Source organism: Heterodontus francisci, chromosome 5 (genome assembly GCF_036365525.1).
Source record: "Heterodontus francisci isolate sHetFra1 chromosome 5, sHetFra1.hap1, whole genome shotgun sequence".
Lineage (NCBI taxonomy): Eukaryota > Metazoa > Chordata > Chondrichthyes > Heterodontiformes > Heterodontidae > Heterodontus > Heterodontus francisci.
In genome coordinates this window covers 174486795-174505302 of record NC_090375.1, presented here as the reverse complement: position 1 = coordinate 174505302, position 18508 = coordinate 174486795, and the positions used below count along the sequence as shown (strand labels likewise).

General features: G+C 43.7%; 1 protein-coding gene across 8 annotated transcripts in view; it reads right to left on the bottom strand.

Moving 5' to 3' along the window:
* LOC137370145 (sperm-associated antigen 1-like) overlaps nucleotides 1-18508 on the bottom strand; it is a 213841-nt gene that overhangs the window by 28904 nt on the left and 166429 nt on the right. The window lies entirely within an intron of this gene.

Here is an 18508-nt window from a genome sequence, read left to right as displayed (position 1 = left end):
CAACCATAGCTTGTTGAAGCACTGGAAACATTAGGAGTGGAAGCAGAAGTAACAGATAAAATGTAAAGTAAAAGATGATTGTATGATCGCAACATCACAGAGACATCAAAGCCAATATCACCACATGACAACATATTTACTATAAGTTTATAATTGTATCAGCGTTTATCTCAATCAGAAAATAATTTGTTGTCTCTCCCATTGGCTTAGTGAGTAAACACAATCACCTGTTGTGGTGCTGAGCCACAGGGATCAGGAGGGCCTAAGGTTCAATCCCTAGTCTGTGTTGTGTTAACTAATCTCAGCCAAGGCAGCAGTGAATATACAACAAGTGGACATTGTGAGGTGGAGAATTGGGGGGGATGGCAGGGGAGTGATGTTTCCTATGGTTGAACAGCCTGCCAACACTCACTGTCTTGGCTCACACATTAAGAATGCTCATTTGGGCAAGGTTCTGCAAAGCTACTGGCATCAGTGGAATGTACCTACCAAGTTTCTGTACTTTCAGCAATTAGGCAAGAAAAGGGAGGGAGGGTAGGCCAAAGGAGAAAATAATTGCCATTTTGAAGAAATTTAGTGCAAAACATAACCCTTTATTTTTAATATTGTTAATACACCTGAAGTTCAAATTTAGAGCTCAATTGTATATGACTGTAGGAAAGATTCAGCTGAACAAAATGGTGTGCAACATATTACTGCTAACAAAATTTTAAACCTCAGTTCCTATTTCTATTTAATTGAAAAAAAACAGTTGATATTATAAAGTAAAAGTACAGATAGAAAATGCACTTCATATTAAAATTAAATGCATTTGGTAGAAGCTGGGATCTTGCTCCCTTTGTACAGTTTTAATCTTTCATATTTTCCTTCCTGATTGGTGTATTCTCTTATCCTAAACGTTGGCTTGTCTTCCCTATTCAGTCGGTAAAATACTTACTGCTGCCCATTTGCTATATTAAACAGGTGGCTGCTGAAGCTAAATTTGGCAACAAGTAGTAAACAACTTTTGTGAGTGAAAAAAGAAATATAAGAGGTAAAGACGGAGCATTTATAACTATTTTTTGGAGTTTACTGCTAGACAATCTTGTCCTCTCTTGCAGGTCATGTTGTCAGTGCATGCTCGGAGTCAGTGGGGAGACGATGGGGAGTTGAGAGGGTCACCACACATTTAGTTTTTAAATTCCCAATCGTGTTGCTGTTTAAGTCTCATGTGAATGGCAGCTCGACATTGGATGGCATTGTCGTGGCTGTGCTGTTACGAGTCAGCTAAATCCAGACTTAGACTTAGTTCCATCCCTGTTGTCAGTGCTCCATCTTTACTGTTACTTGAGTCCCTCTTGTAGAAGTAAATCATCTTTTCCTAGGATTAATCAGCTTGTCTTCATTTCCATCGTTCAAAGTACTGTCAGTTTCTCTGACCCCTCCAGATCCTTCTTCCTCTTCATTTCCCTCTGACCCCACCCCTTCTGATCTGACCCCTTGCTGTGTATTCACTATACCCTCTGACCTTCCCCTCTCTGACGCTGAACGTTCTGTACTCAGCAAAGGACTCAGTTTTATCCCCTTACGCCCCCACCTCAATGTATTTTGTGCTTGGCATAACGTTGAGCTCTTCTTCCGTCGCCTTCGTGCTCACTTCTTTGACCAGGAGTCCTCCCCCAACCAGCAGACCCATTCGCCCACCTCCAGCATTCCCCCTCTACCTGGACCCCTCCCTCTGGCCTCTTACCCGCTCTTGATCTTTTCATTGAAAACTGTCGGCAAGACATCGGCCGTCTCAATTTCTCTGCCCCCCTCACTCACTCGAACCTGCCCCCCTCTGAACTTGCTGCACTCCGTTCTCTCGGGTCTAACTCTGACATTGTCATCAAACCTGCAGATAAGGGCGGTGCTGTTGTTATCTGGCATACTGACCTCTACCTTGCAGAGGCTCAGTGCCAACTCTCAGACACTTCTTCCTACTTCCCCCTGGATCGTGACCCCACCAACGAACATCAAGCTACTGTCCACAGAACAGTAACTGATCTCATCTCCTCTGGAGATCTTCCCTCTACAGTTTCCAACCTCATAATTCCGCAACCCCGGACAGCTCGCTGCTACCTCCTTCCCAAAATTTACAAACAGGACTGTCCCAGTAGACCCATTGTTTCAGCTTGTTCCTACCCCACTGGACTTATTTCTTCCTATCTTGACTTTATCTTTTCTCTCCTGGTCCAGTCTCTTCCACCTACATCCGTGACTCTTCTGACACCCTATGTCATTTCGACAATTTCCAGTTTCCTGGCCCTAACCGCCTCCTCTTCACTATGGACATCCAATCTCTCTACACCTCCATCCCCAACCAGGACGTTGAGGGCTCTCAGCTTCTTCCTTGAACAGAGGCCCAACCAGTCCCCATCCACCATCACCCTCCTCCGGCTTGCTGAACTTGTTCTCACATTCAACAACTTCTCCTTCAACTCCACTCACTTCCTTCAAGTAAAAGGTGTTGCTATATGTACCCATATGGGTCCTAGTTATGCCTGTCTTTTTGTGGGATATGTCGAACATTCCTTGTTCCAGTCCTACTTAGGCCTCCTCCCCCAACTCTTTTTCCGGTACATTGATGACTGTTTCGGTGCTGTTTCCTGCTCCCGCCCGGAACTAGAAAACTATCAACTTTGCTTCTAATTTCCACCCTTCTCTCACCTTCACATGGCCCATCTCCGACAATTCCCTTCCTCAACTTCTCTGTCTCCATCTACTAATATTCATTATAAGCTCACCGACTCCCACAGCTACCTCGGCTACACTTCTTCACACCCTGCCTCCTGTGAGGATGCTATTCCATCCTCCCAGTTTCTCCGACTCCAACGCATCTGCTCTGATAATGCTACCTTCCACGACAGTGCTTCCTTTTTCCTCAACCGAGGACTCCCTCCCCTTCGCACCCCCCCCTGACTGTGGTTGACAGGGCCCTCAACCGTGTCTGGCCCATTTCCCACACCTCTACCCTCACCCCTTCCCCTCCCTCCCAACACCGCGACAGGGTTCCTTTTGTACTCGCTTTCCACCCCACCAGCCTCCAGATTCAAAGGATCATCCTCCGCCACTTCCAGCGTGATGCCACTACCAAACACATCTTCCCCTCCCTTCCCCTGTCAGCATTCCGAAGGGATTGTTCCCTCCGTGACACCCTCGTCCACTCCTCCATTACCCCCACCACCTCGTCTCCCCTTCCCACGGCACCTTCCCCTGCAATCGCAGGAGGTGTAATACCTGCCCATTTACCTCCTCCTCACTATCCAAGGCCCCAAACACTCCTTTCAGGTGAAGCAGCGATTTACTTGTACTTCTTTCAATTTAGTATACTGTATTTGCTGATCACAATGTGGTCTCCTCTACAGTGGGGAGACCAAATACAGATTGGGTGATCGCTTTGCGGAATACCTCCACTCAGTCCGTAAGCATGACCCCGAGCTTCCGGTTGCTGGGCATTTCAACACCCCCTCCTGCTCTCATGCTCACATCTCTGTCCTGGGATTGCTGCAGTGTTCCAGCAAACATCAACACAAGCTCAAGGAACAGCATCTCATTTACCGATTAGGCACACTGCAGCCTGCCAGAATGAACATTGAGTTCAATAATTTCAGAGCATAACGGCCCCCCCCCCCTTTTATGTTTAGTTATTTTTTCTTTTTTTTATTTGCTTATTTTATTTTAGTTTGTTTCTACTGTGCCTACCCACTGTTTCTGTTTTTTTTAATGTTTGTGCCTGGAGTGCTTTGTGCTTTACAGTCTATTCACACCGTCTCTGTACTAACACTTTGTCTTTCAGCAAAAAAGAGTTCTGATGAAGGGTCACTGACCTAAAACGTTAACTCTGCTTCTCTCTCCACAGATGTTGCCAGACCTGCTGAGTATTTCCAGCATTTCTTGTTTTTATGTCAGTTTCTCTGCCCCATTTTAAGCTCCTGAACTCCCGTAAAGTAGAACTCCTCAATTTTTCCTGATCTTAACGATTTACTCTCTTGCTTCTTTCCCTGCCACTAACATTTGTGGGACAAATATTTACTTGCAGCTGCTTTTATATTGCTCTATGTTGCAGACCTCAATGTGCGGTGAAAGCTTCAAAGTGAACTGGCCAGATTCACTAAGCATAATAGCAGCACGATCCATGTGTAATGGTGGTAAGATTTATCTTTACAGGATTATCCTGGTTAGCGAACCCAGCAGGTTTATTTCAGACAGGTTCTGTTTTTAGCCTGGATTTTCCACTTGATTATGCTAGTTTTTTCAGTGCAATTCCCCAAATATTGGTGTAATGGACAGAAAAGATCATGGAATTTTAAGCACAAATTGCAGTCAGCAATTCAAGTTTCCATGATCATTTGTGCTGGTTTAAAACCATTGTGCTAGAAGCAAGCTCCACCCACAAAACTGGCCATGCCCCTGCTTCCACTCCCCCAAAAGGGATGAATCAAACAACAATGGGAATTTCCACAAATTGTACTCCTTTGCGTGCCTTCGAATCTCCAAAAATGAAGCTGGATCTTTTGGGCTCAAAGACACCAACAGTACGTTCTAAAAGGTTTTGAATTATTTTCCTTTTAACTTACTAAGGAACTTATTACTGTATCCCAATCTAATTGGAAAATAGTTTTGTATATTTTTAAAAAGTCATTGTCAGTCATTTAAAATCAAGATACTCATAAGTGGTGGATTGACACCAAGATTTAAAATGCTTATTTTTGTGCTAAAGCCCATTTTCAGCTGTATTAATCAAACTTTATCAAGTTACCACTGTTAAATATATCAAGGAATATTTCTTAAAGCAGATTTTTGATATGCGATTTGTGACATGTTTGAGCTGGCAAAAGTTGACACCATAGCCGAGAAGGTGCTGGCTATACAAATGACCGGACACATATATTGTGCTGGGACATGTGGGAGATCTTTAACATGAAATACTTACTTGAAAAGATCATCTCAATGTCAGAAAATACCTTTAGGGGAGGAATAAAGCAAAAGGCACTGGAGGCAGATCAGAATAAATTGAGAGCAGAGAACGAGGAATGAGCAATGGCTAGCAAAGACGCTAACTTCCTCTGCCTTGACTTTGGTATTTCTTACTCCATTTCAGCACTCTCAATTGGCTTTGCTTAGATGTCTGTCTCAGTCAGCTCTTCCCCACCGAGCCTTTTTAGCTAATGCCAGAATGGTATTCTTCTGTAGCCCTAGGAAATGCTGCATTGTCTGAGGTGCCTGTATCAGTTAGGTGGATTTGTCAGATCTTTTGTTCATAATCTATTATTGAGACTTTGATAGTCACTTTAAATTAATTACTGCAGCAACTGGGCTATTGAGAATAGATAAGCATAAATAGGCAATAGCCATGGTCTTTTATTGTCACTTGGACCAGGAAATTTCCACTTGCAGAACCTGGTTTGCAGAGACAGCATTCTTTTAGTGTGGATGCATTTTAAGAGTAGATCTAAATTAATCTAGTAGTTTGTGTTGTTTTGTAAATGATCAACTGTGTAAGATTGGATTTTGTAACTTGATGAAAGGTGGATGCGTGTCTAGCGTCTATTGTGTGGATCAGCAAGGATTATTTTGTCCTCAAGATGTGGATTGGCTGCAACAGCTGACATGGAGTTACAGGTTTCTCACAGCAGAGTATATTCCAGACTGTTTCTGTAACTAGACACCTGTAGACTGAGAAATGTATTGTGAGTGGGTTAATACTTAAAGGAACACTTAGTTAAATGTCTACTTTTACATTGATACAATTCTGAAAAAAGTTACTATTTAAAACAGAACAAAGAAAATATCTTCACTTAGGTGCAATACAGACACAAGAGATCTACATTTCTCTTACAATTCTCGTTACATAATGTGGAAGGAAACATGTGAAGGCTCCACTGGAGTAGATGCAAACTAACATACAAGCTTTGTGTTACAGATGCTGATTCAAGTTCACTGTTATTAGAATAGTTAGTGAAACAGTGAGATATTATTTTGGTGAATTGGAGATTTAAAAGTTAAATATTGCAAGTTAATGAAATCTGGTGGGCTGATCACTATTGTTCAATTTCTACTATTAAATAAACGTGTTATGGAAGTGCTTCCATTTGTTAATTTTTTTGAGGATCTGTGTTTAAAAATTGTGGAAATTGATTCATTTGAAAGACTGAGGAGATTCCATAGATGCTGGACTTCGTTTTTTTTTGAAGTCACTGGAAGGACTTGGGATTTTGTTTAAAAACAAACCCTTACTAGAAGTCACATATCTTAAGTAAACAGCAGGAGCCTTGATGACTATGGGAGTTGTTTACAGAGTAGTGACATATCAAGATTTATGGTGGTCAAGAGTTGGTTTCGTTTTTGGATATTGTTTTGAGTCAGTTGGGGGTAAGCCTGCCAAGAGAGAAGCCACCAGCTCATCCCTTTTCCACCTCTTTGCAAAACCCTAAAAATGCAGTGTGCTGGCTGAAACCCCTGATGCAGTGATTCTCCTGGAAAGCCTGCCAGAGTAATCCTCCACATCGCCTGAAAAGAACTGTTCCAAAAAGATCCCAGTGACAGCCATCTACGCATTTTTGGATGCCAGAATAAAGGACCAGCTAGGAACATACCAAATCTTCTTCTTTTCCTTCAAGAATTCACAAGTATTTGGCCAAAGTGTTTTTTTTTGTCTTTTCTGTAAAGAGGTCTATGCAGAGAAAAATTCTTTATTTCTTATTTAACTGGTGTGTGTATGTGTGTGTGCGTGAGAGAGTTGGGTTAATTTAGAAGGGACTTTTCACATTTCAACCTGTAAGTTAATAAGCTTTGCATCTTTATTGAATTAGTCTTGTTTTATAATAAATTAATAATTTAGCTGCTTATTAAAGAAACCTAACTGGTGGGTTTTATTCTGAAACTAAAATCGATAAAGTATATAATTGGCTGTATCAGTAACTGCGTAAAACAGTTAAATATAAGGGTCTGGACAGAGTAGATAGGGAGAAACTGTTCCCACTCATGAAAGGATTGATAATGAGAGGGCACAGAATTATAGCAATTGGTAAAAGAATCAGAAGCTACATGAGGAAAGTGTTCTTCATGCAGCAAGTAGAATGCACTGCCTGAGAGTGTGGTGGAGGCAGGTTCAATCGAAGCATTCAAAGGGGAATTAGACTGTTATCTGAAAAGGAAGAATGTGCAGGGTTATGGGGAGAAGGCAGGGAATGGCACTAGGTGAAATGCTCATTAGGACAGCTGGTGCAGACATGATGGGCCGAATGGCCTCCTTCTCCAGTGTAACAATTCTGTGATATGCTGTGACCCATGGAGAAGCGTACCTAGAGAAAGACCGTGCACTCCTCCAGCCTTGGTTGTAACATATAATTGGGGGTTCGGTGTGGGAGCCAACGAAATGCAATTGTAAGTGGGGTAATAATAATTGAAAAGGGGGAAAAGAAAAATGCCTGGTTTCTTGTATATTAGAGTGAAGCTTACACTACTAGAATGGCTTCTTTTGATGCAAGTGCATTTGTGAAGCAGTCGGGTATAAATTATGATTCGTTAAAGGCACTGTCCATTGGCGAGCTGTTAAGTGTGGTGGAGAACTTGAAGGTACATATTAGATCAAAAGCTAGGAGACCTGAAATTCAGGGACTAGTGGCCAGACAGCTGAAGATTGAAGTGAAAGAGCCAGAGGGATGAGTGGAATTGGAAAAAGACACAGTAACAATGGCACAGATTCAGTTAGACATGAAGAGGACATGAAAGGAAAAAGAGAGGAAAAATAAAAAGAAAGAGCATTTCGGTAGCTGGAACTAGAGTGGCAAAGAAAAAGGGAAAAGGAAAAAGATGAAAGGCATGAGAGAGAAAGGGAGCAAGAAAGGGTATTCCAATTAAAAAGGCTGGAACTAAAACAGCAGGGTGGCCTTGGCTCCAGGGAAAGTTCTGATGAGGAAAGACCTGACTGCAACCCAGGACCCAGTGGAGAACTATTTAAATTTATGCAAGCCCCAAGGTGCTTCACAGGTGTGTAAATCAAGTCACAAAGTAATCATGGGTTATGTCTTTTGCTGGAACATTATATTTAGCACGTTTGCAGAAGATTCAGTCCACTTTATAGATCCTGTCCAATCAGCTGATGAATGAGCAGTCCTAGAAAATATGAAAATATCTGGTCATACTAGGGATTAAGTGAGACCATGAGCTGTTGATCACCCTCCCAAAGTTTGAGGAAAGGGATGCAGAAGCATTTTTCATTTCTTTTGAAAAACTAGCTAAACAGATGAGGGGTGGCTGAAAGAAAACTGGACACTGCTCATGCAAAGCAGGTTGATAAGGCAGAGCTCATGAGGTTTATGCCATGCTTTCTGAGGAGGCTTCTGCAAATTATGACATGGCAAAAAAGGCTATTCTCGCTGCTTATGAGTTGGCCCCTGAAGCTTACAGGCAGAAATTTTGGAACCTCCGGAAACAGTCTGGGCAGACTTATATAGAATCTGAGAGGGTAAAGCAAATTAACTTTGATCGTTGGATGCGGGCACTAAAGGTAGAGACCATGTATGAAACCCTTAGGGAAATAATTCTCCTGGAAGAATTTAAAAATTCACTCCCTCTGTTAGCAAGAACCCATACAGAGACCAAGAAGGTTTCAACAGCCAGGCAGGCAGCTGAGATAGCTGATGATTGCGAGCTTGTTTACAAGCCCAAATCCTTTTTCTGTCACCCCCACAAACCCAAGAAGGATAGCAGGTGGGAGGGTGAAAGAAAGGCAAGTAGCCGGGGACAAGAAAGGATAGTTGGGAACGCCGCGAGATTTCCTCCTCAGGCCGGAAAGGAAGGTGCTGAGGGTGCAAGTGAGGGTGCGAAAGCCTACGTGATTCCAGTGCCACAAGGCGGGACACCTTTGTGCAGAACGTTGGAAGTTGCAGAGTAAACTCATGGGACTTACTGGGCTACACAAGGCCAATGTAGAGAAAGGGGCTCTGACCGAGAGTACGACAGATCACAGAAAGACCAAGTGAAGTCAAGGAGACAGGGCAGTTGCAGGAAAAGGTTCCAGGAATTTTTCCTTCATGTGTCGTTACCTGAGCAATGGCTAAACAAATTCCATTGTTGGAGGTAAAATTGGCACCACAGACAGCTGAATATCTGAAACTTTCTTTGGGGATTTGGATAATCCAAAGGAAATGTTTAATAAGTCTTCTCTGATCAAGGCTCAGCAAGCCGATCCAGAGTTAAGTAAAATTGCACAACTGGCTCTAACTGAAGCTGAAGCAAAGGGAGTTCCGGAAGGCTACTATATGAAAAATGGGATTCTGATGAGGAAATGGAGACCACCTCACAGACCTGCGACCAAGTATCGCTGGGAAATATTAAGGATAGCCCATGAAATCTTTATTGCAGGACGTGCGGGGATCTGGAGGACCCAATCACGTATAAGTTGACATTTTTACTGGCCAGGTCTTTACAAGGACATGGTGCAGTTTTGTAAAACGTGCCTTATGTGCCAGATTGTGGGAAAACCACAACCTGCCATAAAACCGGCACCTTTAATTCCCATACCAGTTTTTGGGGAACTATTTAGTAGGATGTTGGTAGGCTGTGGGACATCAATACATGCTCACTATTATGGATATGGCTACTTGGTTCCCAGAAGCCATTCCCTTGACAACAATCTCTGCTAAGGTGGTGGTCGAGAAGATAACCCAGTTCTTCACTCAATATGGATTGAGATCCAGTTGGATCAAGGTTCCAATTTTCTGTCTAAACTTTTTCAGTAAGTTATGAGTAATCCAGGTATAACACAGTTAAAATCCTCAGCATACCACCCACAGACACAATGGGCTTTAGAATGGTACCATCAGACCCTCAAAATGATGATCAGGAAATACTGTCATGAAGATCCCCATGATTGGGGCAAAGGGCTGGAATTTCTTTTGTTTGCCACTAGCGATTCACCTAATGAGTCTACCAGTTTTAGTCCTTTTGAATTAGCTTTTAGACATGAGGTACGAGGTCCTCTAAAACTAATCAAAGAAAAGTTTTTAGAACAGAGGAATGACTCTTCTGTATTAGATTATGTATCCAAGTCCCAGGGGTGGCTCACAGGAGCCTGCAAAGTGGCTCAGGAACACCTAAAAGCTTCTCAAACAACTATGAAGAAATGGATAGACAAGCATGCCAAGACTCAAACATTTCAACCAGGGGATGAGGTGTTAGGCTTACTGCCTTTACAGGGTGAACCGCTGAAAGCACTGTTCGGTGAACCATATAGAGTCGTAAAAAGGATTGCTAAAGTAAATAATTTGATTGACACCCCAGATTGCCGGAAAAAGAATAGGCTATGTCACATCAATATGTTGAAACACTATCACGCCGGGAGCTGGATAAGCAAGCACAGGTATGTCAGGTAGTAGAGACAGAGAGGATGAAAGGGATAGTGAGGATGAGGCAGAAGGTGGCCTAGACAGTTCTCAAATTGAACCTCCACTATATGGTTAGCTAATACTGAACTGTTAGAGAGATTAGACACTATGCTTTCATACTTAGATGCAGAACAATGAGAAAACCTGACAAGGCTACTCACAGCATTTAAAGAGGTCTGTAGGGACAAACCAGAATGTACAACCTTAGCCATATTTGATGTGGATGTAGGGGAATCCATTCCTATAAAACAGCATCCTTATTGCTTAGGTCCAGAAAAACAGGTCCAGGTGAAAGCAGAAATCTAAACACATATTGGAAAACCGCCTAACTGAACTCAGTCAAAGCAACTGGAGTTCCCCAAATCACATTAGTGCCAAAGCCTGACAGTTCAACTAGATTTTGCATAGACTACAGAAAGGTGAATGCAGTACCAAAGGCAGATCCCTACCCAATTCCTCACTTGGAAGGCTGTATTGACGGAGTTGGCAGTGCCATATTTCTTACAAAAATAGATTTATTAAAAGGATACTGGCAGGTTCCTTTAACACCCTGAGCTAAAGAAATATCGGCCTTTGTCACACCAGATGGTCTTTTTCAATGTTGAGTGATGCCATTTGGGCTAAAAAAAATACCCCAGCAACTTTCCAGAGACTTATGAACCAAGTGGTAGCTAATCTTCCTAACTGTGTAGTTTACCTTGATGATGTGCTGGTATACAGTGACACTTGGAAGGACCACTTGGAACAACTAGGAATGAAACCGGACGGACCACCCGGCATCGACCTAGGCACCGACAACGGCAAACCCAGCCCTGTCGACCCTGCAAAGTCCTCCTTACTAACATCTGGGGGCTTGTGCCAAAGTTGGGAGAGCTGTCCAACAGACTAGTCAAGCAACAGCCTGACATAGTCACATTCATGGAATCATACCTTACAGACAATGTCCCAGACACTGCCATCACCATCCCCGGGTATGTCCTGTCCCATCGGCAGGGCAGACCCACCAGAGGTGGTGGCACAGTGGTATACAGTAGGGAGGGAGTTGCCCTGGGAGTCCTCAACATCGACTCTGGACTCCACGAAGTCTCATGGCATCAGATCAAACATGGACAAGGAAACCTCCTGCTGATTACCACCGACCGCCCTCCCACAGCTGATGAGTCAGTACTCCTCCATGTTGAACACCACTGGGAGGAAGCATTGAGGGTGGCGAGGGCACAAAATGTACTCTGGGTGGGGGACTTCAATGTCCATCACCAAGAGTGGCTCGGTAGCACCACTACTGACCGAGCTGGCCGAGACCGAAGGACATATCTGCTAGACTGGGTATGTGGCAGGTGGTGAGGGAACCAACAAGAGGGGAAAACATACTTGACCTCGTCCTCACCAATCTGCCTGCCGGAGATGCATCTGTCCATGACAGTACTGGTAGGAGTGACCACAGCACAGTCCTTGTGGAGACTAAATCCAGCCTTCACACTGAGGATACCCTCCATGGTGTTGTGTGGCACTATCACCGTGCTAAATGGGATAGATTTCGAACAGATTTAGCAATGCAAAACTGGGCATCCATGAGGCGCAGTGGGCCATCAGCAGCAGCAGAGTTGTCCTCAACCACAATCTGTAACCTCATGGCCTGGCATATCCCCCACTCTCCCATTACCATCAAGCCAGGAAACCAACCCTGGTTCAATGAAGAGTGCAGGAGGGCATGCCAGGAGCAGCACCAGGCATACCTCAAAATGAGGTGTGAAGCTACAACACAGGACTATCTGCGTGCCAAACTGCATAAGCAGCATGCAATAGACACAGCTAAGCGATCCCATAACCAACGGATTAGATCTAAGCTCTGCGGTCCTGCCACATCCAGCCGCGAATGGTGGTGGAAAATTAAAAAACTAACTGGAGGAAGTGGCTCCACAAATATCCCCATCCTCAATGATGGGGGAGCCCAGCACATCAGTGCGAAAGATAAGGCTGAAGCATTTGCAACAATCTTCAGCCAGAAGTGCCGAGTCGATGATCCATCTCGGCCTCCTCCTGAAGTCCCCAGCATCACAGATGCCAGACTTCAGCCAATTCGATTCACTCCGCGTGATATCAAGAAACGACTGAAGGCACTGGATACTGCAAAAGCTATGGGCCCTGACAATATTCCGGCAATAGTACTGAAGACCTGTGCTCCAGAACTTGCCGCGCCCCTAGCCAAGCTGTTCCAGTATAGCTACAACACTGACATCTACCCTGCAATGTGGAAAATTGTCCAGGTATGTCCTGTACACAAAAAGCAGGACAAGTCCAACCCGGCCAATTACCGCCCCATCAGCGTACTCTCAGTCATCAGTAAAGTGATGGAAGGTGCCATCAACAGTGCCATCAACCAGCACTTGCTTAGCAATAACCTGCTCAGTGACGCTCAGTTTGGGTTCCGACAGGGCCACTCAGCTCCTGACCTCATTACAGCCTTGGTTCAAACATGGACAAAAGAGCTGAACTCAAGAAGTGAGGTGAGAGTGACTGCCCTTGACATTAAGGCAGCATTTGACTGAGTATGGCATCAAGGAGCCCTAGCAAAACTGGGGTTAATGGGAATCAGGGGGAAAACCCTCCGCTGGTTGGAGTCATACTTAGCACAAAGGAAGATGGTTGTGGTTGTTGGAAATTCAGTCATCTGAGCTCCAGGACATCACTGCAGGAGTTCCTCAGGGTAGTGTCCGAGGCCCAAACATCTTCAGCTGCTTCATCAATGACCTTCCTTCAATCATAAGGTCAGAAGTGGGGATGTTTGCTAATGATTGCACAATGTTCAGCACCATTCGTTACTCCTCAGATAATGAAGCAGTCTGTGTAGAAATGCAGCAAGACCTGGACAATATCGAGGCTTGGGCTGATAAGTAGCAAGTAACATTCGTGCCACACAAGTGCCAGGCAATGACCATCTCCAACAAGAGAGAATCTAACAATCTCCCCTTGACATTCAATGGCATTACCATCACTGAGTCCCCCACTATCAACATCCTAGGGGCTACAATTGACCAGAAACTGAACTGGAGTGGCCATATAAATACCGTGGCTACAAGAGCAGGTCAGAGGCTAGGAATCCTGAGGCGAGTAACTCACCTCCTGACTCCCCAAAGCCTACCCGCCATCTACAAGGCACAAGTCAGGAGTGTGATGGAATACTCTCCACTTGCCTGGATGGGTGCAGCTCCAACACTCAAGAAGCACGACACCATCCAGGACAAAGCAGCCCGCTTGATTGGCACACCATCTACAAACATTCACTCCCTCCACCACCGATGCACAGTGGCAGCAGTGTGTACCATCTACAAGATGCACTGCAGCAACGCACCAAGGCTCCTTAGACAGCACCTTCCAAACCTGCGACCTCTACCAACTAGAAGGACAAGGGCAGCAAATACATGGGAACACCACCACCTGCAAGTTCCCCTCCAAGTCACACACCATCCTGACTTGGAACTACATCGCCGTTCCTTCACTGTCGCTGGGTCAAAATCCTGGAACTCCCTTCCTAACAGCACTGTGGATATACCTACCCCAAATGGACTGCAGCGGTTCAAGAAGGCAGCTCACCACCACCTTCTCAAGGGCAATTAGGGATGGGCAATAAATGCTGGCCTGGCCAGCATCGCCCACATCCCATGAATGAATAAAAAAAATCTAGAAGCTCTGTTTAGAAAATTATAGTTGGTTGATTTCGTGATAAACCTTGCCAAAAGTGAATTTACAAAAGCGCTGGCAACCTACCTAGGCATATAGTAGGGCAAGAAGTGTTGCCAAGAACAGCAAAAAGTTCAAGCATTAATAGAATTCCCTGCCCCTAAGACTAAACGAGAAATCATATGGTTTTTGGGGATGTGTGGTTTGTACTGCAAGTTTGTACCAAATTTCAGCACTATGGCTGCTCCACTGATTGATTTGCTACAAAAAAAAAGCCAAGGTAGTGTGGTCAGGAGAGTGCCAAGCATCTTTTGAGAGGCTGAAAGCCATTTTGATCAATGAACCAGTGTTAGCTGCCCCAAATTTCACTAAGCCCTTCAAGGTAGTAGTTGGTGCTAGTGACTGGGGGGGTCGGTGCAGTCCTGTTACAAGATGATGAATCAGGCATAGAAAGGCCAGTGGGATATTTTTCTAAAAATCTAAAGCGACAATCTAAATACTGTACAGTGGAAAAAGAAACCCTGGGTCTACTACTAGCTCTTAAACATTTTGAAGTATATGTCCGCCACAACTACAGAAAAACACTGGTATATACTGATCATAACCCCCTAGCCTTTGTAGAAAAATTCAAAAACCAGAATGCCAGACTATTTCGTTGGCGCTTACTACTGCAGCCTAATCACTTAAAGATTATCCATATTGCGGGGAAAAACAATATAATTGCTGATGCTTTGTCTAGAATTTAACCTTGCTTTGAGTTATCTGAGTACAAAGATGGTGCAGGGCATAACTGTATTAGTTATAGGTAAATAATGAATGAGTGTAAAAGTGTTTTAATTTTTTTTCATCTTCTGATTTTTTTTGCCACACTTTGCAATGAAATGCATTTAAAATGGTGTTTCATTCCTCCAAGGATGGAGGTGCTATGAAAGTGCCTCCAATTTTTCATATTTTTTGAGGACTTGTGTTTAAATATTGCAAGAATTCATTCATTTAAAAGACTGAAGAGATTCCATAGATGCTGGACTTCGTTTTTTTTCAAAAAAGGGTCACTGGAAGGACATGGTACTTTGTTTAAAAACAAACCCTTACTCGAAGTCACATGTCTTAAGTAAACAGCAGAAGCCTTGATGACTATGGGAGTCGTTTACTGAGAAGTGACATGTCAAGATTTATGGTGGTCAAGATTTGGTTGTGGAAGCTCAGTCATTGAGTATGTTTAAAGTAGAGATTTACAGATTTCTAAATACCAATGACATAAAGGGATATAGGGATAGTGTGGGAAAAAGGCATTGAAGTGGATGATCAACCATGATTGTATTGAATGGCGGAGCAGACTCGATGGGCTGAATGGCCTACTCCTGTTCCTGTGTTCCTATGGTTTCGTTTTTGGATATTATTTTGAGTCAGTTGGGGGCAAGCCTGCTAAGAGAGCAGCCACCAGCTCATCCTTTCTCCACCTCTTTGAGAAACCCTAAAAATCCAGGGTGATAGCTGAAATCCCTGATGCAGTGATTCTCCTGGAGAACCTGCCAGACTCATCTACGACATCGCCTGAAAAAAACTGCTCCAAAAATATCCCAGTGACAGCCACCTATGCGTATTTGGACAACAGAATAAAGAACCAGCTGGGAACATACCATATCTTATCCTTTTCCTTCAAGAATTCACAAGTATTTGGCTAAAGTATTTTTTTGTCTTCTTTGTAAAGAGATCTCTGCAGAGAAAACTTATTTATTTTTTCTTTAACCGGTGTGTGTGCGTGTGTCGGGTTAATTTAGAAGGAAACTTTTAATATTTCAACCTGTGTGTTAATAAGCTTTGCATCTTTATTGAATAAGTCTTGTTTTATAATAAATTAATAATTTAGTTGTTTATTACCTGGTTGGTGGATTTTATTCTGATACTAAAATCGATAAAGTATATAAATGGCCGTATCGGTAACTGGGTAAAACATTTAAATATATGTTGTAACCTGTGGAGAAGTGGAATTAGAGAAAGATAGTGCACTCCTCCAGCCTCGGTCGTGTCACCTGATTTAAACTAGGAGAACCTGAGAGGACTTATCTCATTCCTAGTGAGAAATCTACAGCAAAGTGTTCTGTTTAATCCTGTCCAACACTAAATTATAACTGTTTCTGCTGTTGCTATCATTGCCACTGGAATAACATGCATTTATATAGCACATTCAACATAAATACACTCTAAAGCGTTTCACAGACTGACATAAATAATTGACGCTAAGTTGGAAAAGCAGTGACAGAAAGCTTTGTCAAACAGATGGTCATGAGGAGGTTTTAAAAGAGAAAGGTGGAGATGTTTAGAGAGGGAGTTCTAGACAGTAGGAGTGAAGCAGCTGATAACTCTGCTACCAGTAGTGGGGTAAAGACAGGGGGCAGGGGGATGCACAAAGGAATGGAGTCAAAGGAGCTGAATGTTTGAGGTGAGGATGATAGGGATGTAGAAGGTTGCAGATGTAGGGTCAACAAAGCCGTAAAGGCTTTAAAGCTGAGTACGAAAACTTTAAGTATAAGGTATTATGAGATGGGAAATCACTGGATGTCAGTGAGGACAAGAATGATGGGCAAGTGGGACTTAGTGCAGGAGAGGATATGTATAGCAACCTAGGGGCTAAAAAGAGTGAGGAAATTAATATCAGTAGAGAAAAAGTATTGCAGAAGCTTAAGGGACTAAAATCCAACAAATTTGCGGGACCTGATGGCCTACACCCTACGGTTCTAAAAGAGATGCAGAGATAGTGGATGCGCTAGATATAATTTTCCAAAATTCCTTAGATTTGGGAACAGTCGCATCAGATTGGAAATTGGCAAAAGTTACACCACTTTTCAAGAAAGGAGGGAGAGTGAAAATAGTGAACTACAGGCCAGTTAACTGAACATCAGTCGTTGGCAAAATGCTGCAATCTATTATTAAAGAAGTCTTAACAATCCACTTAGAAAAGTACAGTATGATTAGAATACATCAACATGGTTTTTCTAAAGGAAAAACCTGTTTGACAAATTTATTAGAGTTTTTTGAGGATGTAATCAGTAGGGTAGATAAAGGGGAACCAGTAGATGTAGCATACCTGGACTTCCAAAAGGCATTCGATTTGGTGCTACATGAAAGGTTAATAGGCAAGATCATTCATGGAGTTGGGGGTAATACATTAACATGGATAGAGAGAGAATTGGTTAACAGACAGGAAGCAAAGAGTGGGCAATTTTTTTTTACTGGTTTCTTGGGATGTGGGCATCACTGGCCAGGCCAGCTTTTATTGTTCATCCCAAATGGCCCATGAGAAGGTGACGGTGAGCTACCTTCTTGAACCGCTGCAGTCCATTTAGGCGAGGTATACCCACAGTGCTATTAGAAAGGAAGTTCTAGGATTTTGACCCCGTGACAGTTAAGGAATGGTGACATAGTTCCAAGTCAGGAAAGTGTGTGGCTTGAAGGAGAACTTGCAGGTGGCGGTGTTCCCTGCCCTTGTCCTTCCAGGTGGTAGAGGTCGCAGGTTTGGAAGGTGCTGCCTGAGTAGCCTTGGTGCGTTGCTGCAGCGCATCGTGTAGATGGTACACACTCCTGCCACTGTGCGTCGGTGGTGGAGGGAGTGAATGTTTGTGGATGGGGTGCCAATCAAGCGGGCTGCTTTGTCCTGGATGGTGTCGAGCTTCTCGAGTGCTGTTGGAGCTGCACCCATCCAGGCAAGTGGAGAGTATTCCATTACACTCCGGACTTGTGCCTTGTAGATGGCGGATAGGCTCTGGGGAGTCAGGAGGTGCAGGATTCCTAGTCTCTGACCTGCTCTTGCAGCCACAGTTTTTGTATCGCTACTCCAGTTCAGTTTCTGGTCAATGGTAACCCCCAGGATATTGATAGTGGGGGATTCAGCGATCTGGTGGGAACCAGAGCAGTAGAACAGCAAGTGAAATAAATGAGGGGGAACTAGTAAATAAGGCCAGTAAGACGAAGAGGAAGAGCAGGCAGGGAGATGTTGCGGAGCACAGTGGGACTGCTGGTCTGAAGTGCATTTGTTTCAATGCGAGAAGTATAACAGGTAAGGCAGATGAACTTCGAGCTTGGATTAGTACTTGGAACTATGATGTTGTTGCTATTACAGAGACTTGGTTGAGGGAAGGACAGGATTGGCTGCTAAATGTTCCAGGATTTAGAAGCTTCAGGCGGGATAGAGGAGGATGTAAAAGGGGTGGGGGAGTTGCATTACTGGTTAAGGAGAATATCACAGCTGTACTGCGGGAGGACACCTTGGAGGGGTCATACAGCGAGGCAATATGGGTGGAGCTCAGGAATAGGAAGGGTGCAGTCATGATGTTGGGGGTTTACTACAGGCCTCCCAACAGCCAGCGGGAGGTAGAGGAGCAGATATGTAGACTGATTTTGGAAAGATGTAAAGG